Here is a 23,980-nt window from a genome sequence, read left to right as displayed (position 1 = left end):
GATCTGGTAACGATTCCTGGAGCAGAACAGTAGTCGGTGTCTAGATCTGGTAGTCAGACTCGGAACAGAACCCACACGAAGAAACAAAGTTGAACCCAAACCTAGACCTGGGACCCAAAATTAGAACCTGAACAAGAATCGCCGAACCAGGACCCTAGTACAACACTAGGACCCTGACCAGGAACCGGACCTAGATCCAGAACCGAACACAGACCTAGCCTCAGACCCAAACTGAGACTGGAACTCGGGCTCGGACTCGGTCGTGTACCCAGACCGGAACTGAGACCCGGACCTGGACCTAAATCTGGGACACGATCCCAAACACATACTTGGACCTAGATATGGATCCGGATACGAACCTGGACTTGGAAAAAGACCCAGACCGGGATTGAAATGCTGGACCTTGATCTGGATCGAGATCCTGACCTAGACCCAAAACTTGGACCCGCACTCGGGACCCCAACTTGGATATGGATGCGAACCTAGACCGAGATTGGGGTCAAGACCTAGACACAAACACGGACACGGACTCAGACCCAAACTCAAACCCACACCTAGAATCAGACCCAAAGTTGGACCCAGACCCAGACAAAAACTTAAACCCACACCAAGATCAGAACCAAGAATTTAGACCCAAAACTGACTCCATACTCAGATCGGGATTGGAACTTGGGACTCGCACCCAACAGAGACAAGGACCCAGGATGCGAACCCACACCCGGAGCCTGATCTGGACCTAGACTTAAATCCGGACACGAACCCAAACTCAGACAAGGACTCGAACTCCGCCCCGAACTCATACTCAAATTCAAACTCAGAATCGCAAATGGAACTAGCACCGAACTAGGACAAGGACCAGGACCAAGACCTAAACCCAAACCCGAACCCAGATCAAAACCCAGAAAGAGACCTAAACTCGAACCCGAACGTAGACCGGGACCCAAACCCACACAATAACCGGGACCTGGACCCAGAATCAGGATTGGGACCTGGGAAACACAACTAGGACTGTGACATATTACCCGACCCAGATCTGAACTTGAACCTAGGACCTAGCTCGTGACCCGGCAGCAGAAATGGAACAAGACTTCGACCCAAGATTGGGATTCGGATCTGGACCCAGGGCTTCCACAAAACCCGTAGTCGGTGTCTGGCTTTGGGACCCAGCCTTGGACCCAAAACCTGACAAGGACCCGGACCTGAATGCAATCCCAAACCAAAAAGTGGACCCAAACCCGTAACCTGTGACCCAAAATTGGAACCAAAACCGGAAGTTGATCGGGACAAAACTAGGACTTGGACTTGGAATCATATCTCAAATTTGACCTAGATCCAGAACCGTAATCGGAGCAGGACCCGGACTCCAAATCAGACCTAGACCCGAATTGGGAGCCGGACCCATTTCCCAACGCCAACCTGGACTGGTACCCGAACCTGAACCTGAACTCAAACCCAAACATGGAACCAGACTAGGGACATAAAACAAGGGTCGGGACCTACAACCGCACCCAGTCTCGATCCCGAACCCAAACTCAGAAATGGGACCTAGGACCTGAACCAGAACCAGACCGAGACCCATGACAGTGATCCAGATCTTGACTCGGGATTCTGGTAACGGGGCCTGGAACAGACTAGTAGTCGGTGTCTAGATCTTGGAATTAGACTAGGAACAGAACCGAGACGAAGAACCAAACCTGAAGCCAGACCTAGACCTATGACCGTGACTAAGACCCGAACCCAGACCTAGAACCGAACACAAACCTAGCCTCAAACCCAAACTGAGACAAGAACTCGGGCCCTTACACTGTCGTATACCCAGACCGGAACTGAGACCCGAACCTGGACCTAAATCTGGGACACGATCCCAAACACAGATTTGGACCAGGATAGGGATTCAGATACGAATCTTTACTCAGACCAAGACCCAGACTGGGATCGAAATGCTGGACCTAGATCTGGACCGAGATCCTGACCCAGACCCAAACTTGAACCCGCACTCGAGACCCCAACTTGGACTTGTACCCGAACTTAGACCCAGATCGGGTTCCAGACCTAGACACAAACCCGGACACAGACTCGGACCCGAACTCAAACCCACACCTAGAATTAGACCCAAAGCTAGACCCAGACGCGGACCCAAACTCGAACCCAGACCAGATCGGGATTTGAACTTGGGACTCGCACCCAACGTAGACCAAGACCAAGGACGCGAACCCACACCGAGAGCATTATCTAGACATAGACTTAAATCTGGACCGGAACCCAAAGTCAGACCAAAACTCGAACTCCGACTCGAACTCATACCCAAACTCTAACTCAGAATAGCAAAAGGAACTAGAACCGAACTAGGACTAGGATCAGGACCAGGACCTAAACCCAAACCCGAACCCAAATCAAAACCAAAATAGAGACCTAAACTCGAACCGACACTAGGACTCAAACCCGAACCTAAACCGGGACCGAAACCCACACAATAACCAGGACTTGGACCCAGAATCAGGAAAGGGACCTTGGAAACAAAATTAGGACCAGGACCTAGTACCCGACCCAGATCCAAACTTGAACCTAGGATCCAGCTCGTGACCCGGCACCAGAAATGGAACCAGACTGCGACCCGAGATTGGGATCCGGATCTGGACCCAGGGCATGGACAAAACCCGTAGTAAGTGTCGACATTTGGGACCCAGCCCTGGATCCAAACCCTGACAAGGAGCCGAACCCACACCCGAACCTGAACCCAGTCCCAAACCCAAAAGTGCACCCGGACCCGTACCTTGTGTCCCAAAATTTGAACCAAAACCGGAAGTTGACCGGGACAGGAACTAGGACTTGAACTTGGAATCATAACTGAAATTGGACATAGATCCAGAACCGTAACCGAACGAGGTCCCGGACTCCAAATAAGACCTAGAGCCGAATTGGGAGCCAAACCCGGATCCCAACGCAAACCCGGACTCGAGACCCGAACGTGAACCTGAACTTAGACCAAAACATGGAACAAAACTAGGCACAAAGAACTAGGGACCTACAACTGCACCCTAGTCTCGATCCCAAACCCAAACTCAATAATGGGACCTGGGACTTGAAACAAAAAAACACTGAGACCCAGGACAGTGATCCAGATCTTGTAACAGGTCCCGGAACTGAACAGTAGTCAGTGTCTACATCTGGTACTCAGACTAGGAACAGAACCCAGACGAAGAACCAAAGCCGAACCTAAACCTAGACCTGGGACTCAAAATTAGAACCTGAACAAGAATCGCCGAACTAGGACCCTAGAACAAGAATAGGACCGTGACCAGGACCCGGACCCGGACCCAAACCTAAAAACCGAACACAGACCTAGCCTCTGACCCAAACTGAGACTGGAACTCGGGCCCGAACACGGTCGTGTACCTAGACCGGAACTGAGACCCGGACCTGGAACAAAATCTGGGACACGATCCCAAACACATACTTGGACCTAGATATGGATTTGGATACGAACCTGGACTCGGAAAAAGACCCAGACCGGGATTGAAATGCTGGACCTTGATCTGGATCAAGATCCTGACCCAGACCCAAACTTGGACCCGCATTCGGGACCCCAACTTTGACATGGACCCGAACCTAGACCTAGATTGGGGTCCAGACCTAGACACAAACCTGGACACGGACTCAGACCTGAACTCAAACCCACACCTAGAATCAGACACAAAAATGGACCCGGACCCGGACCAAAACTCGAACCCAGACCAAGATCAGAACTAAGGACTTAGACCCAGAACTGAATCCAGACTCAGAACGGGATTGGAACTTGGGACTCGCACCCAACCTAGACTAAGACCCAGGTTGCGAACCCACACCCGAAGCCTGATCTGGACCTAGACTTAAATCTGAACCCGAACCTAAACACATACTAGTACTCGAACTCCGGCCCGAACTCATACCCAAACTCGAACTCAGAATCGCAAATGGAACTAGAATCGAACTAGGACTAGGACTAGGACTAGGACCTAAACCCAATCCCGAACCCAGATCAAAACTGAGACAGAGACCTAAATTCGAACCGAGACTAGGACTTGAACCCGAACCTAGACCAGGACCGAAACCCACACTGTAACCTTGACCTGGACCCAGAATCAAGATAGGGACCTGGGAAACAGAACTACGATAAGGACTTAGTACCCGACCAGACCCGAACTTGAACCTAGAACCCAGCTCGTGACCCGGCACCAGAAATGGAACCAGACTTCGACCCAAGATTGGGATTCGGATCTGGAGCCAGGGCTTCGACAGAACCCGTAGTCGGTGTCGTGATTTTAGACCCAGCCCTGGACCCAAACCCTAACAAGGACCCGAACCCACACCTGGACCTGAACCCCGTCCCAAACCCAAAAGTGGACCCGACCCATACCCTGTGACCCAAAATTCGAACCAAAACTGGAAGTTGACTGGGACAAGAACTAGGACTTGAACTTGGAATCATAACTAAAATTGGACCTAGATCAAGAACCGTAACCGGACCAGGTCCCGGACTCCAAGTCAGATCTAGACCCGAATGGGGAGCCGGACCCGGATCTCGACCCAAATCTTGACTCGGGACCCGAACCCGAACCTGAACTCAAACCCAAACATGGAACCAAACTAGGGACACAGATCCATGGTCGGGACCTAGAACTGCACCCTACCCAAACTCAAACCCAAACTCGAACTCAGAATCGCAAATGGAACTAGGATCGAACTAGGACTAGGACCAGGACCACGACCTAAACCCAAACCCGAACCCAGATCAAAACCCAGAAAGAGACCAAAACCCGAACTGAGACTAGGAATCGAACACGAACCTAGACCGGGACCCAAACCCACACAATAACCGGGACCTGGACCCAGAATAGGGATACGGACCTGGGAAACAGAATTAGGACCGGGACCTAGTACCCGACACAGACCCGAACATGAACCTAGGACCCAGCTCGTGACCCGCCACCAGAAATGAAACCAGACTGGGGCTCGAGATTGGGATCCGAATCTGGACCCAGGGCTTGGACAAAACCCGTAATCGTTGTTTGGATTTGGGACCCAGCCGTGGACCCAAACCCTGAAAACACTACTACAAAAAGGAGTATTTTCGTCAGCTTTTTAGTGACATATAATGATTTTGCGTCGGTCGACAAAACTGACGTATAAACAGTAGACTCAAATAGTATTTTATGACATATTGCGTCAGTTTGGAATTGACACAAAATATTTATACCGTCGGTTCTTAAATGACGCATAACTTGTTGCAAAATATTTTTTTTCACCTATTGCGTTAGTTATAAAATGAAGCAAAGGTGTAGGTAAGGTAAAATTGCAAATTTCCATACAACTTTTTTCTACCTGTATTTTCAGATTTTATAATCATTAACTATAAAAGTAACTGTAACTAAATAAATAATCTAAAAAAAAGTTAAAAAAATTATAATTAAATGAGGCATGTAATCACTAAATAAGTTAGAAAAATTATCTACAAAAAATTAACCAACTAAACTTTACATTAATACATAAAATCATACACTAACTTGATTACACAAAGGTATTGTCATAATTAAAATGTTAATTCTAAGATATTAAACCTACATAACAAAGTGTAAACCAAAGTTAGTGATAAAAAGTTACAACATTAAGTAAAACTGAAACAAGGTAAAAAGAAAAAAAAAATACCAATACTGTAAAAAAGTACTTTAGTACATGAAAAATATAATATACAAAGTCCAAAACACACCAACACAACTGATAACTATACACATATATACTACTATAATAGTTTTTTTGCTAATATTTGGTATATACATCTTGTATGCAAAGTAATTAGTATATTAATTTACCTATAGCTGCTCTTCCAATCTCCTTTTTACTTCAATTTGATGCTTTAGTGCTTCTGTAATTGGGATGTCACTGCTTTATGAAAATAGTAATTAGTATCACAAAATTTCAAAGAAGATAATCATGCAACAATAAAAAGGGTCGATTGTAAGACTAACAAACTCAAATACTTAAAGAGTTAAGAGAAACTGTCAAAGCTTTCACTGTGAGAGTCTTATTGACATGTAGTGATGAAAGTTCATGCATGTGTGGCCAATTTTGTAGTATTACAAATTTATCTCTGACAATAAATTAAGTAATAATAATTATAATTATTCATAGGAATAAGTTTCTTAGCAAATTTGTAAGTGATTTTTAGTAAACACTAGTATTTTTTGTCTTGATCGTGCTTTACATTATACTTTTCTATGCAAAATAAAATTGATATTTCCACATTTCATAGTACCATAAGTGAGAAGTATTAGATAGTTATAAATCCTATTTTAGTGATAATTGACTAGGCTTAAAATCTATAATAACAAAGCAAAAAAAAAAGTTGATGATTAGGCCTACCCTTTTTCTTTGTCATATCTTGATGAAGTTGGGAATGACTACCAAATTGCTCATATGAACAACCTAAAAAATGCAGAATTAAAGTATTTATATCTAAACAAAATTAAGTATATAACAAGGTGGCAAAATCAATTAAAGTTACAATTTTTTGGCTTGTACAAAAATAAAGAAAAAAGAACAATTTGTTATGTTTAGAAAATAGTGACTCACAATTTCCGAGTCTGCTGCCTAGTTTGTTCTTCTGCAAAATTAACAATTTCTTCACTTCAACAAAAATGAAATCATATTTTCTTAGAATCAAAATAGCTAACAAAATAAAAATAAATGATGAACATTTACCTGTAAATGGCTTTTCAAATGGTATAATAACAGATCTTTTAATCCCATTAGCCTTAACACAGCTTTGGGAGTTGCTTATGATATAAACACAAAATAACTTAAATTTTCATTAAATAAAATTATAGAGTATCACATGTGTACACTTCAATCTCAATAATTAACAATTAACAACTAATGTGACAATTGATAATGCTACTCATATATCACTCATCAATTACTCATTTTACTCATTTTGATTAATTTCAATTCAATTCAATGTCACTAGGGTTCATAGTAATATTTCTATTATGCTCAATCAAGGAAGTAGGAAAAGAGTATAAGACATGTATTATTCTTTGGATTTTATACGACCAATAAATATTGACTTTATTGTAAAACAAAAATAAAAAAGAAAGTTATTTATAATTAATGCATATAAGTGTGGTACCAGAGGGGAAGGTGAGTAATTTTGCTCTTTTCTAGTTATTTACAACACAAGTGGTAGTACCATAGTAGCCAATGGATAATTAAAAATCATAATTAGTAACTAAGAAGTAAAAGTTGAAATAAATCATATTTTACCTAGACAAAAATACTTTTTCTTTCTTAAAAAGGAAACAAAATACTTTTAAAAAAGCATATATAGTAATAATATTAGCATATACAAGCTTTCCTAATTCCTAATTACACAATCACTCTTAAGTAGCAATTCTATTCTAAAATCCCAAGTATTTTTATTTAGACATTAGCCCAATTTAAAAAATTAGAGTAATGAACCTGTGGGATTGTTAGTTATAGTTTGTTGTTGACAGTTAGTGTCCTGATTGTCTAAGTGTCATAAGATTAGTTAGCATTGTGATATTCTTGTAATTGTCTAAGACCGAGTATATAAGGCCTTAGTCAATCTTAGTTATGCTAGTCTAGTCTCTTTAAGACACATGTATATATTGTAAATACAATTCAGTTTTCATTGCAATAAGATTAAATACACATTTCTATTCAAAAAGGTTGATCTGTTTTCTGATTATGTACTGGTGTTAGAATTCTGTCCAAGAACTCAGGTTGCATGAAGCAAGAAATCAAAGATGCATTCCTAACAGAACTTATAATAAAAATTAATAAATCACACGCACAATAATTACACTCTCTTATGTAATATTAGCCTAATTTGACAAACTAAAATCACAATAGAGTGATCAACCTAATAAAATATCACACTCAGAGACAATCCCATATCGTTCAAAACTTTGCCCATGAATCAAATTGACAGTGACCAATTATGAAAATACAAATCTATGGCTGGATTATCTCTTTTATAATTAGACTTGTATTTAATTAAGGGATTAAGTTGACTCCAACAGACAAATCTAATCTATAATTTTTTATAGACAATTTGTATGTATATATAATGAAAAAAAAACGTAATAATTTAATTAGTTTTTCCCTCAAAATTCTCATTCCCAAACACGTGATACACACCTTACATCTCAGCATATTCTTCTCTTGTAATTTATAAATTAAATTCCCTAAATGAATGATATATGAAGACACGGAAAAAACTCACAAGCAGAAAACTCTTGTAGCTAAAGGAACAATATGGTGAAATTTCATTCAAAGTACACGAATATACTATTTTTTATATACTGCTGATATGGTATTGTTCAGTCAAGACTAGAGCTAACCATTATGGTTATTATTGCATTCAAGTACAGTTGATGCCATTCATAAACGACATCAAGGACAAATGATTAGTGTTGTGTTGTTCAATCCTAAGACCTAGTAACCAAAACAGAGAGTTGCCATTCATAAACAAAATCAAGCTTTAAAAATAAAAGTTTTAGAGCTGAGATGGAGATGGACCATGCATTACCTTAAAAAAAAAAGTACAGGGAAAGGAGAGAAGCTTCCATTGAGAGCTACATCGGAGCAGAGAGCTTCACAGCACCACCGTGAGGAAGCTGACGACGGAAAGGGAAAGGGGCTCGAGTGGCTGGTTTCGAAGAGGACGATCAGAAGGGTCGAGATAATGGTTTTAGAGAGGATGATTGACATGGTTGACGCTGGTTTCGGAGAGCAACTGGGCGAATTTGAAGGGGCTGAGAAGGTGGTTTCGCCAGAGCTTTCCAAGATTTTTAGGGTTAGGAATGTGTGAACAGTGGCCTTGTGTTATTTGGCTTTTAGGGAATCTATCAAATTCGCGTCTGTTTACATTATTTATAATTTAATTTTACGCCAGTTTTAAATCCCACAAACAAAATAATTGACTGTTAATAATAGACGCAAAATGAAAGAAAGTTTTCAAAATCTTTTTGGCTTTATTTCGTCGGTTGCCCTTTTACCGTCATTTAAGCAAATGACGCTAATTACACATTATTAGCGTCATTTTTAAATAGACGAATTTAATAATTTGGGTACTATTCACGTCGGTCAACGCTAATTTGGCTACTATCCACACCCAGACCTGAACCCATTCCCAAACCCAAAATTGGACCCGAACTCGTACCTTGTGACCCAAAATTGGAACCAAAATGGGAAGTTGAACGATACTAGAACTAGGACTTGGACTTGGAATCATAACTGAAATTGGACATAGATCCAGAACCGTAACCGGACTAGGACCCGAACTCCAAATCAAACCTAGAACCGAATTGGGAGTCGGACCCAGATCCCAACCCAAACCTGGACTCGGGACCCAAACCCGAACCTGAACTCAGACCCAAACATGGAACCAGACTAGGGACAGAGAACCAGGGTCGGGACCTAGAACAATACCCCAGTCTTGATCCCGAACCCAAACTCAAGAATGGGACCTGGGACCTGAACCAGAACCAATGATCCAGATCTTGACTCGGGATTTGGGTAACGGGGCCTGAAACAGACCAGCAGTCAGTGTCTAGATCTGGGACTCTGACTAGGACCAGAACCCAGACGAAGAATCAAACCCGAACCTAGACCTAGACCTGGGACCCAAAATTAGAACCTGAACAAGAATCGCCGAACCAGGACCGTAGAACAAGACTAGGACCGTGACTAGGACCCGGACCCAGACCTAGAACCGAACAAAAACCTAGCCTCAGACCCAAATTGAGACTGGAACTCGGGCCAGGACACGGTCGTGTACCTAGACCGAAACGGAGACCCAAACCTGAACCTAAATCTTCGACACGATCACAAACACAAACTTGGACCAAGATAGGGATCCGGATACGAACTTGGACTCGGACCAAGACGCAAACTGGGATCGAAATGCTAGACCTAGATCTCGACCGAGATCCTAACCCAGACCCAAACTTGGACCCGCACTCGGGACCCCAACTTTTACCTGCACCAAAACCTAGACCCAGATCGGGGTCCAAACCTCGACAAAAACCCGGACACATACTCTGACCTGAACTCAAACCCACACCTAGAATCAGACCCTTATCTAGTGCCGGACCCAGAAAAAAATCGAACCCAGACCAGGATAAGAACCAAGGACTTAGACCCAGAACTGAATCCAGACTCAGATCGGGATTGGAACTTGGGACTCGCACACAACCGAGACCAAGACCCAGGACGCGAACCCACACCCGAAGCCTGATCTGGACCTAGATTAAAATCTGGACCCGAACCCAAACTCAGACCAGGACTCGAACTCTGACCCGAACTCAAACCCAAACTCGAACTCAGAATCGCAAATGGAACTAGAACCGAACTAGGACTAGGACCAGGACCAGGACCTAAACCCAAACCCGAACCCAGATCAAAACCCAGACAGAGACCTAAACCCGAACTGAGACTAGGACTCGAACCCCAACCTAGACCGGGGACCCAAACCCACACAATAACCGGGACCTGGACCCAGAATCAAGATAGGGACCTGGGAAACAGAAGTAGGACCGGGACCTAGTACCCAACTGTTGGGAATTATTTTACCAGGATCTTAGATCTACTCACAAGTATGTGGTTTAAACACCCTAAATATGAACTTTCTAAAACGATAAATAAACACATATAAACTTAAGAAAACCTTACATTATTGCAACGGAATTAATGTCTCCTTCCACTCAGATCTCTAACCCTTGAATCCTTTCTGTAGCAGAGTATAATAAAGATCTGAGCCCGAATGTCCTTCTTCTTATCCTTCACAATCTTCCAATCTATGATTGAGTTACTGCTTGCTGTGAGTGGGCACTTACTCTTTCACTAGGGTCGAAATTGATCAAGGAGAAAAGAAGAGAGAGGGTTTCGGCCAAGGTATAGAAAGTGGGGAAGGCTCAGTTTTTCTGAAGAGAGAAATTTCTGTCAGATTACAAATGAAAGCATGTTATGAGACTGAGCCATCACTTTCTATTTATAGGCAACTACTAGGTTTAGGTTAGGATTTATTTGGCATTAAAATAATGAAAATATTAATTTGAAAAAGCTATTTAAGTGGCCGGCCAAGGTGTGTTATTGGGCCTCACTTAATTTTGTAGTTTTATCAAATTTTATCTCTATTTTCTCAAAAATGCCAATTTTCCAATTCTAACCTTTCAAATGCCAAAACTAATTATTTAATAACTAAAATAGATTATTAAATAGTATTGTCATTTAATTTAATTATTAATTAGACATATAAAGTCCATTAATAAATAAATAAACCTAGAAAACTCTTTTCTTTACAATTTCACCCATGCTTAGTGAAAATTCATAAAATTAGACATAGTCTAACTTTAGAATTATAATTGATCAATCACGAATCAATTAATGAGTCTTACAAGAAGAATGTTCTCAACTAGAATGGGGACCATGGATCTATATGCTGAGCTTCCAATAAGTGAACCAAATTTACCAAGTAAATTCCTACTTATTAATTCTTCGTTGAATCCACTCTTAGAACTTAGAATTGCACTCTCAGACTTATATAGAGCATATTGTATGTTCCACGATATCAATATACTATCTCATTTAACCATTGTTATAATCTTATTGTGATTTAAAGATCCTCTATATAGATGATCTACATCGAGATGGGATTTCTTTACCGTTCTCACCCCTCAATGTATTTTGCCCCTTAAAACACTTAGCTACCTGTAAATGGTGTTTAGTGATCTAATAATTAGTCAGTTAAACAAGAGCTCATCCATTTACTTCTATTGGCTAAGCTTGAAGGGAATCGTCACTTGACTTCTATACACCAGTAGAAGCTATAGATTCCATATTTATGTTCAGCACTCCCACTCAATCATACTATCATGTTCCCAAAATATACGTATCACCCTGACCCAAAAGTAGGTTTAACTAATAAATCTAAGAACATGAATAGCATTCCTGAGTTGAGCCTAAGCATATCAGGATTTAGATTCTTTTAATCTTAAGATCAACTACTGATATTGACTTGGAAAGATATGTATAACGGTAAGTTTGTAATATCTTAACTTAGTTGAAATATCGGTCCAGTCCAATGTATACTCCATACATTCGAAACTAGTATACTTTACTAATGTCTTGGAAAGAACATAACACTTACTCCAAGTGTAAGTACACATCATCGCTGATTATCACATTAGTGTAAATCCAATAACACTGATGAAACAGGGACCAAAACTTTTGATTCATATGATCACAATCACATTCCACTGTGTTGACGATACTGTAATTGTGACTAAACATATGATCTGGATTTAACTGATTTTGTGTGTATGAATGTAATAAACATATCAAACATATTAAACCATTAGCATGTAAAATTCATGCAAACATCAATCACTTCAAATTTCTTATATTGATAACTAATCAGATTGTAAAGAGTTTTATTTAGGGCATAAAACCCAACAAACTCCCACTTGCACTAATATAAAACAAACTGTGCAAATAGGTCAATCTGATGTCTTGATCTTCAGATCAAGTGTAGTATATTTGAATCCACCCAAACTTCTGGAAAATAGTTCATAAAAACTCTTATGAAACATCCTTTACTATATGCTTTACTTATCAAGGGATACTGAAATCTTTACTGTTTTAAAAGTACATCTGGATAAACAGAAGACATATCTCTCATATTTTAAAATATGTAATTGAGATAATACAGTGTAGACTTATCTTCAGTGATATAACTTTCTGGTATTTTCGAATAGACCAAGTTACAATTCTTCTCTGGTAGAGCTTGAATTATTATTCAATAATTCCTCCACCCCCAAAGTAAGCACCATCTCAAGAATTTCGAAATTAGATGGTGAGATACAAAGACAACTGATACACAGTTCCTTAATGTCTGACATATAGATCACTTTCATAAATCTTTCTTGAATACCTTCTAATGTTCCCTATTTGATTACATCTCAGATAGCTCCCACTCAATAGCAGATGTCTGGTTAAATAATACTTTTAACCTCTGATTGTTTAGAGAGTTACCTAGTTGTGACTTTTGTATTAGTCTGAAACTTTAAGTCAAGACTAAGTCATCAACATAGCAGACTAGTATTTTGAAGTGAAAAATACATGCCAGAGATAAAGTAATCAAAAATTAAGATACCATCAAAATTTATGAGGATTAAGAATTCTTGGTTCAAGTGATTCGAATGGACTGAACTAGAGTTCTTTATCTTATTCTCATAATTCTGATAAGCTATTCCTATCCATGTGAATGGTTAGATTTGCTTTTCAGTAGTGTTCTTAAGTACCTATCACAATTATCAACCTAATGAGGATGGGTATAGAACTTTAAAATTCTCCCACTCAATTAAGGTAGTGTGAAACTTTAACAAAGAACTTTCAAAGGTATCAAACTCTTACTTATAACAGTAAAAACGAAATGGAACATACAATCAAGATCAAGAATTTATATTGACAATAGCTGACTCATCATATTACTTCCATGTTTAAACAAGATATGTGTTTCATAGGGAATTGTGGAATAGACTTCACCCCTAAGAATATACATATAGGGTACTATGGATAACCTCCACCCCTAAGTATATAGAGATTATGATCCACCCCTAAAGGTTGTAAAGATCATGATTCTCTTAGTGTGATAGTTTTTATGTGGAGTTGAATACTATCCAGAGTTCATTAGATATAAAAGATCGTTGAACTGCATAGTTTTCTTAACTTTTCTCCACCCCTATCAGATCAAAAGATCCTTTTATTAAACAAATTCTTAATAATTGTATGAGAATTAACAATTATTGATAAACATAGAAATAATTTCTAGTGTTTATATAATATAACTCTATGAAGAGTTGAAAATATTATAGAATTTGCATCAATAATAAAAACACTTACACATAAAAAACATACAAATATAATGTGGTAATAATTGATGAAGATAAAATAAATGAAGCTCAATCTCATAATTTGCAATGGTGATTTCGAAAATAAAAAACTTTATTAAAAGAAAAATGTATTGCAACAATATGAGATAAACAGGGATAAATATCCCTGACTAAAATTTGAAATCCAAATTGTCTTTAAACTAAAACAATTAATTCAAAAAATTGAAGAGCTTCATCTTCATCTGGACGATTTCACCCTTGGTCCAGCTTTCTGATCCAACTCAATTGAGTTCAAGTAGCTTGGCCTATAAGAAGAAGAAAACAAATAAACAAAGTTTAGTCCAGAATCATAAATCCAATTGGATAACAATTCACTAAAACTCTTAAAGTTTATTAATGGAAATACCTTGTTTCTTTGCAAGATGTTTAGGACACTAGGGTTTCCAATGACCTTTTTCAATGCAGTAGAAACACTTTCCTTTAAGTGTAGCATCACCAGAAGGAACAACCTTTTTATTCTTCATGGCTTTAGTTCGCTTCTTGGTGTTGTGCCACTTCCTCTTCGATTTGGGCTTTGAAGCAGAGGCAACATTTGCTTAAGGTTTTATCGTCCCATTACCATTCCCAGGATTGTGAGGTTTACTCCCTTTCTTCTTGGGTCCTCCAATCAAATTTTCATAAGTTTGAAGGTCATTGACTAATTCATGAAAGTCAATTTCCTTCTTATTCATGACATAATTTGATGTATATGGTAGAAATGCTTGAGTCAGGCTATTCAAGATAAGACTAACTTGAGTAGCACTATCCATTTCAGCACCATGATCCTGGGCTTCTTGGAAATAACTGGACATGAGGAGAACATGGTCACACACGTTTTGATGAGGTTCCATCCGTGCGTTAATGTAGTTCTTAGTCGCGTCAAAGCGTGACTGAAGTGATGCCTTACCGAATAGCTCATTCAACTTCGTCATAACATCAGCAGCCTTCTCGGTTTTAGAAAACTGTGTTTTGAGGGTGTCAACCATGCTAGAAAGCATAAAGTATAGAGCTTTGTCATTTGCTTTCTGCCAACGCTCATACTTTTCTTTCACAGCTTTGGATGCATTATCCCTAGGCACTTCAGGTGACGGCTCAGTCAAAACAAACAAGGCACTTTCTCCTATGAGAGCAATATTAATGTTCTCATTCCATTTATTAAAGTTCGATCCATTCAGCTTGTTTTCAGTCAATAGTGATAACATGGGATTCATTTTGATAATACAGGATACTACAAAATAATAGAAATCAATAAATAGAAATTAATAATGGTTTAACACAAAATCAATTCAGAAATTATAAGCACATAGCATGTAGGAATGATATGAGAAAATACTTAAAAATTCAATCCTAAATAATTTCCAAGGTTTTTCAACAAACTGATATCAGTGTCCCGTTTAGGCGAGAGTCAAAGCTACCATCCATTGAATAGAGTTGTCAGCTCATCTAAAATGTTAAACATTCTAGCAACCTTTTATTCAATCAAGATTGGAATCCAGCATTGTCCCGTTTAGGCGAGAGTCAAGGCTATTCTATCTCATGAGCTTCTACCATGGTTTTGCAATTTGCAAGTCAAATATGGTCGCCACCATTAGGGTGATCTATACCATATAAAACCCTTACAAACCACTTATCATGCGAGATTAAACGGTGCGAAATTGCTAATGAACGTTCCTCCATTAGGGAGGATTACTCACTAAAACAAACGCGGTGTAAAACCCACAGTGGAGATCGAATATCTTAATAATAATAAAGCTCATTATTTAAAATGTATTTTCTTTATTATTATAACAAATAAATCTCATTAAATTCTAAATTAAGAATTGAAATTCAAAAATAAGAATTTAATATAATATTTATAAAATTATACTTAGATGGTGATTGAAATAAAATTAATTATTTCCATCTTAGTAATAATCTTAAATATAAATATTAAGGAAATTAATTTAAGTTGAATTAAATTAAATTAATTAGCAACTTAAATATTTCCTTTGAGAATATATTTATTGAGTTCGAAAATATAAAGTATATAAAAGATATACAATTTTCGAAAATAATAAAAATAAGAAAAGTAATACTTCAAGCAAAAATATCACCTATCTAGATTTTCTTTTGACTAGTTAATTCAATTTCTAATAATATATATATTTTAAATTTATTTATTTTAAATTAATCAATTAAATGAAAAAATCATTGATTGTAGTTGGTCCAAGAATTAATTAAAATAAATAATTAATTTACAACTCAATCTATTTTTCAAAATAAAAAATTCGAAAATATTGCATTAATAAAATGCAAATTTCGAAATTGATTAATAAAATAAAGGAAAATATATATATTTTGAAAATTATTTAAATTTAAGTTGAAAAATTAAATTTCAACCTAAAAATAATTTTCTATTTAATTAAGTGTCATGAAAAATCAATAAATATTTAAGTATCATGATGAAAATCAACTTCGATATTTAGATTTTTTAAGTTAATTAAATGTATTAAATTCAAGAAATAATAATTAAGTGTAGAGAAGGCTTAATTATTTATTTCTAGTTTAATACTAGGAAAAATATACTTAATAAAATTGTACCAAAATTAATTATTTAAATAATTAATTTCACAAAGTATAATATTTTCCTATTTAAATATTAGAAATAGTAAGTAGTCTAGAAATTACTATCTAGAAAATATCTTATTTGACTAAGTATCTTTTCAAAAATTTGAAAAATATCTAATTTAAGTTAGATATAAAAAATCTAAAACTTAAATAATTTCAAATTTAGATTTAATTAAATATCAAAAATTAAGTTGTAACCACTTAATTTGAAGATATCTTTTTAAGTTAATTGTTGCTCCTAAAATCGCCCAATATACGTGGACCAGTCAAGAAGGGACGCGTGGACCAAATTACTTGAGAAGAACTGCTAAGTCGTTGAATGACACCAGGAAGCATTATTCGTATGGGTCCTGGAATATGCACCCGGAGTACAAGGTACTCCCGGAAGCGAGCATAGCTTAAAGGCACTCCGGGATGTGTCAGATCTCTCTCGAGAAATCAAGTCGCATTTAATACTGCATGGGAGGAAGCGTGTTGGGACTGTAACACGCAATAAAGTCTGACGGCACATCCCCCAAACAGCAGCGCTACAGTAATGATCATTTAAGTCTAGCGACGGCTACTCTGCGAAGAGTCACGTCAATCATAAGACAAAAAGGACATTCTCCATAAAAACCCTACAGCACCTAGGGATTTGACCATGCATCACCCATGGTATATTCATCGGAAATGCCCAACTTTATGGATACTTACAGACACATGTGTAAGTACAATTCTAGGGATTACCCCACCAAAACACTATAAATACCCCCTCAAAGCTCATTTAATGGGGTCGGAGAATCTTGGCTGCTTAAGAGCAAACAGAGAAAAAACTCACCAAGAACATTCTTTGTATTAAAGAGAGAAACATTCTCCCAAGTGTAGAATCTGTATTAAAGACATCCATAAATATCAGTGGCTCGTGGACTAAGGCTCATTAACGCCCCAACCACGTAAAAAGTCTTCATCTCGCTTTCTTACAGCTCATTATTATATTCATATTTTATTAGTTGCCGAAAACCTCGGTCAACATTTTGGTGCTTTCATTGAGAGCTGAGGAAGGCTGCTTCACAACAAGCATTTAACTTCACAACAATGGTGGAGACAAGAGCTACACGTCACCCTCGCCCTCTAGAAGATGCTCAAGATCCCAATGAAGAGGATGTAGCCTCAAGGGCAGCAGAGGAGTCCGAGGAAGAAGTTCCAGATGAAAACCACGAGGAACACCTCGACGAGTACGCTTACGATGATGGAAGCTACCAAGAGCTGGTGCTCCTCAGACAAAAAGCCATCGATCACGAAGCTGAGATCGAAGCTCAGAAAGTGCAAAATCAAAAGATGCATGAGGTGATGCTAGCCATGCAGAAAGCCATGGAGGCAGCTGGCATTCACGTGCATCCCAAGGCAATGGCCGCTGGACTCGACGGGGAGCCAGCTACGTCTTCGCCCGATTCCCAGCAGCAAAGGCCTAGGGAACCTAGCCCTATAAGGCACCCTGCTGAGGAAAACCAAACAAAAAACCCTACTTCTGCCCCTGGTCGAAAGAAAAAGGCGCAGGATCCGCGTAAGGTCCGCTCAGATTTCCCTAAAGGGAAAGGTCCGCAGAGGGGCAAGCCCCAAAGAGGGAGTCTTGGCCCTCAGGATCGAGGGGACCGGAAAAGCGTTTCCGTGCACCAGGAACCGGGGGGTAGAGGAAGAGGAGGACAGAGATGTCCACCCATTGATTTGAGAAATCAAATCAATGGGAATCAAGGTGACCTTCGGGATCACCTTGATCAAAAAAGATACAGACCCGAAGTCTCCTCGGGTACTGTAAACGAAGGGATTATGGCAGAGCTTGCCATCCTTCGAAAAGATATTGCCCGAGTCTCCCGGAGGCAGAAGGGAGATGACTCCGACTCGGACAGTGAGGACCGGGAGCCCTGCGCCAAGCATATCCTGGAGGCGGAGCTCCCTAAAAACTTCAAAATGCCCGAAATGGCGGCATATACTGGGAACTCCGACCCCAGTGATCACTTGTCACGATTCAACCGAGTCATGACAGTCATGCGGGTCAGCAATGACGCCAAATGCCTATGCTTCCCCCTCACTCTGAGCGGTTCGGCGGAGGAGTGGTTCAAGAAACTAGAACCAGGATCGGTGGGATGTTGGAACAAACTCCAAACCAACTTCCGGAGACAATTTGTCGCCGCCAGGAAGGTCAATTTGGAAGTTAGTGCCTTGACTAACATCAAGCAACTACCCACCGAGACTTTGAAAAATTACATCAAGAGGTTCCGAGAGGAAGCCTCAAAGACCAAGAAGGTCGATGACGGACAACAGCTTGCGCTTCTCCAAGCAGGAATCCGCACTGGGACTCCCTTCTGGAACGAATTACAGCAAGAAGGCGCTGCTAGCCTTCAGGACTTCCAGAAGCGAGTCCAAAAATATATTAACCTCGAAGAGGCCCAGATCGTGGCTTACGGAGGCTATTATCCCACCGGGATAGCCGGATACATGCCAGGGGTATCGCCCTCGGGTACTGTCCCGACTGCGACCCCGCAGGTTAGTGGCATACAGTTTTCCGCTACCCCCGGATACAACCAAGCTCTGCCCCCGGCATCTTCCCATTACGGCAATCCGTCCGGGGTGAATGGACGGGCTCCTTCACAGGCTGCCCCAACCGCTAGCTTAACAGGCCCTACTCAAGGGTCTAGAAGCAAGAGGTCTTCCAAGGGCAGCACCCGAACGGGAGAAGCGCCAAAAGAAGGGGTACACACCCCAATACACCCAGTACACAGAGCTCACGGACTCTCAGGAACGTGTCTATTTTGCCACAAGGCAGAATACGCATTACCGGAGACCCCAGCCATTGTACAGGGACAGCTCCCGGAGAGATCCGAGCAAAAGGTGCGAATATCACAACGACATCGGCCACAGCACCAACGAGTGTAAAAATCTCAAAGATGAGATTGAGAATCTGATCCGGTTGGGCCACCTCTATGAGTGGATCAAGAATAGGTTACCCCACCTTAACCGGGGCGAGGTGGCGGGGGCATGCCTTCGGGAACACCAGGGGGTACAGCAGGAGTATTGCCTCCAGCTGCTCCTGCAGGTGACACCCGGCATATGCCGGACTACCGCCCCGGCCTAATGGACGGGTAGCCATGATCTCCGGAGGTCCCCATATCGGAGGTAATACTCGGAAGGAGCGAAAAAGATACGCCGAGGCCGCAAGGCACAGTGAGGTGTGGGAGGTTACTCAACTCCCAGCTCAAAGGCCTCGGCTAATGGACCAGCCCATAACGTTCACGGAAGAGGACGCCAAGACAGTGCGTTTTCCTCATCACGACCCACTGGTCATAGAGACCCCCATTGCAAACAAAGTAGTGGCCAGGGTCCTGATTGATAATGGAAGTTCCGTGAACCTGCTCTTCAAAGAGGCCTTCACCGCGATAGGGCTGACCGACCGGGACCTCTCTCCTAGCGGATCGCAGCTCACAGGGTTTAACGGGACAACTCTAATCCCGATGGGGAAAGTCAGGCTCCCAGTTACCCTGTGCCCGGACACTCCCCAGAGCACGTTTAAGTATTGCACCTTCGTGGTGATAGACTGTCCAACAGCCTACAACGCAATATTAGGCCGACCGGCCCTCGTCGACTTTGGTGCAATAACTTCCATCCGACACCTATGCCTAAAATTTCCTACTCAGGAAGCCGGAGTCGGAACGGTGAGGGGAAATCAAGGGGAGGCCAGGCAATGTTACAACGTTGCCACCCACTTGCCAGTGCTCATGGTCCGGGGGCCCCCTGAAGCAGAGAAGGCTGAAGAAGACGAGTTGGATCCTCGTATAGGATCCGAAAGGGTCGTAGAACCAATGGAGGACGTCGAAGAGATACCAGTGTGCGACGACGACTCCACCAAAGTACTCCGGATAGGGAGAGGACTAGATCCGGAGGAAAAGGATAAGATAATAAAGACACTGAAGGGCGCCATTGACATTTTTGCATGGCGCCAAGAGGACATGACCGGCATCAGCCCTCATGTCATCACCCATGTCCTCAACGTCAATCCGGACATGCCTCCTGTACAGCAAAAGAGACGCCCGCTCGACTCGGCGAAAGCCGAGGCCTTAGAGAAAGAGGTGGATAAACTTTTGTCCAATAGCATGATCCGCGACGTATACTATCCGGAATGGTTAGCCAATCCGGTCCTGGTGCCCAAGCCAAACGGGACTTGGCGGGTTTGCATAGATTTCACAGATCTAAACAAAGCCTGCCCAAAGGACTGCTTTCCGCTGCCCAGGATTGACCAGATGGTGGACGCCACCTCCGGATTCAAACTGCTATCTTTCATGGATGCCTATGCTGGGTACAATCAAATAAAGATGCATACGGCAGACCAGGAGTGCACTAGCTTCAGGACCGATAAGGGGGTATACTGTTACCTAGTCATGCCTTTCGGACTGAAAAACGCCGGAGCAACCTATCAAAGAATGGTTAACCGGATGTTTAAAAACCTCCTGGGACGAAACATGGAAGTATATGTAGACGACATGCTCGTCAAATCCAAAGCATGCAATAGCCATGCAAACGACTTAGAAGAATGTTTCGAAGTCGTCCGGAAATACGGCATGAAGCTCAATCCGAAGAAGTGTACCTTTGGAGTCAAGTCGGGAAAATTCCTGGGCTTCATAGTCAGCCAGAGGGGGATCGAGGCAAACCCGGAGAAAATCCAAGCTCTCTTGGACATGCCATCCCCCAAGAAACATAAGGACGTGCAAAGTTTGACCGGAAAGGTGGCCGCATTGAGCCGTTTTATCTCACGATCCACGGACAAGTGCATACCTTTCTTCAACATACTGAAGAAATGTCAAAAGTTCGAATGGACGGACGAATGCGAAGAGGCATTCAAAAGGCTAAAAGACCATATGGCCAAACCTCCTATATTATCAAAGCCCGTCCTTGGAGAAGACTTGTTCCTTTACTTGGCCGTCTCCGAGCATGCGGTCGATCTTTGCATTGGTCCGGGAGGAAGAAAAGATTCAGCACCCCGTGTACTATGTTAGTAAACGCATGATAGGGCCCGAGACAAGGTATCCGGTCATTGAAAAGCTGGTATTCTGCCTCCTGATGGCATCGCGGAAGTTGAGACCATACTTCCAAGCCCATCCAATCAGAATTTTTACCAATCATCCACTCCGGCAAGTCCTCCAGAAACCTGAAGCCTCCGGAAGACTCCTCAAATGGGCAATGGAACTGAGTCAGTTTGACTTGCATTACGTGCCCCGGATTTCTGTAAAAGGCCAAGCCTTGGCGGACTTCATCACCGAATGTAATGAAGCCGAGGCAACAGCCAATACTCCGGAGCCACCCATCCCCACTTGGAGAGTATTTGTGGATGGAGCTTCAAACGAAAACGGTTCGGGAGCCGGAGTGGCTATGATATCACCCACTGGGTTGCGGCTCCAGGCAGCACTCCGATTCAACTTCACAGCTTCGAATAATGAAGCCGAGTATGAGGCCCTGATAGCAGGGCTAAAATTGGCTAAAGCTGTAGGAGCCGAGAGGGTGGAAATCTACAGTGATTCCCAGCTGGTCGTAAACCAAGTATCAGGAGAATACCAAACCCGCGGCGAAAGGATGGCCGCATACGTAACAATAGTCCGAGAACTGCTCCACGAGTTCACGGACTATAAAATAGAAAGAATCCCAGAAAAAACGCTCATGCGGATGTCCGGCTAAGTTAGCCTCGGATAGTGAGATCGAAGAGCTGGGGTAGTACCGTGGAACGCTTGGCGAGCCAAGCATCAAAATAAAAGAGACCACACAAACGGTTGGGCAAGAACCCAGTTGGATGGTCCCCATCATAAAATACATAACCACGGGTGAGTTGCCCCAAGAGAGGGCAATTGTCTCGAAAGATTCGGTATCGGGCTCATCGTTATGTAATGATGGATCAAATTCTCTACGGAGAGGACTCGGCATGCCTTATTTAAGGTGTGTATCGGACCACGAAGCTAGACAAATCATGCCGGAGGTCCACGAAGGGTTCTGTGGAGATCATACGGGAGGACCCGGCCTCTCAAAGAAAATATTGAGGCGGGGATACTTCGGCCAACAATGAAAAAGATTGTATAGACTATGTCCAAAAGTGTGACTCGTGCCAAAGGTACGCGAACATACCGAGAGCTCCTCCAAATGAGATCACGGCGATGACAAGCCCCCGGCCCTTCGCGGTACGGGGCATAGCTCTCATCGGGTCTCTAACTACGGGAAAAGGAGGAGTAAAGTATTCAATAGTAGCGGTAGACTACTTCACCAAATGGACGAGAGGGCCGAGCCTATGAAGACAATAACCGCTAAGAAGGCGTTGGACTTTGTTATCAAAAACATAGTATGTCGATACGGCTTACCTCACAAAATAGTCTCAGACAATGGAAAGCAATTTGATTGCGAGGAATTTACTGACTTCTGCAACCGACACGGAGTAGTGAAAAGCTTCTCCGCGGTAGCCCGGCCTCAAACGAACGGCCAGGCGGAGGCAGTCAATAAAATCCTAAAGGTCACCTTGAAAAAGAAGCTGCTGGCTTGTAAAAATAACTGGCCTGAAGAATTGCCAAGGGTATTGTGGGCCTACCGGACGACCCCCAGAACCACAACCGGTCACTCGCCGTTCTCAATGGCATACGGTTGTGAAGCAATGGTCCCGGTGGAAACATTATTCCCATCCCACAGGAGAACGACCTACGATCCGGCCACCAATCAGGCCCTGCTCCAAGAAGCTCTGGATCAAGTCGAAGAACTCCGGGATGAGTCCCAAATACGGATGGCCGCTTATCAAAAGAAGGTGACCAAGTATTTTAACTCCAAGGTTAAAAACAGAAAATTCGCTATCGGTGACATGGTCCTAAGAAGGGTCTTCCCAGCCACCAAAGAACCCGGAGTGGGGGTACTTGGACCAAATTGGGAAGGACCATATGAAATCGAGGACGAAATCGGCTCTGGCACTTATAAATTGAAAAGAATGGACGGAACTACTGTCCCAAGAGCCTGGAATGCCGATCACCTCAGAAAATACTACCAGTAGCGAACTAAACTTAGCTTTTGTTCAAAGGGTTTGTACCGTCCAAATGTATGCCTCCTCTATATTAAATAAAGCTGAGTGCCTTAAAAACAAAGTTTCTATGCCACTCAGGGGGGTACTAGGGTATACCGCACGGACAAACAAAAACAAGCTAAGTAAAATATCCTGACCCAAAGGGCAGGTCAAGCTAAGTAAAATATCTTGACCCAAAGGGCAGGTCAAGCTAAGTAAAATATCCTGACCCAAAGGGCAGGTCAAGCTAAGTAAAATATCCTGACCCAAAGGGCAGGTCAAAAACATGCGCAAAAATAAAGAGCGTAAGTATGAAACCCTGAGC

The sequence above is a fragment of the Cannabis sativa genome, chromosome 9, assembly GCF_029168945.1.
Source record: "Cannabis sativa cultivar Pink pepper isolate KNU-18-1 chromosome 9, ASM2916894v1, whole genome shotgun sequence".
Taxonomy (NCBI): domain Eukaryota; kingdom Viridiplantae; phylum Streptophyta; class Magnoliopsida; order Rosales; family Cannabaceae; genus Cannabis; species Cannabis sativa.
Note: the sequence above shows the minus strand (reverse complement) of the source record.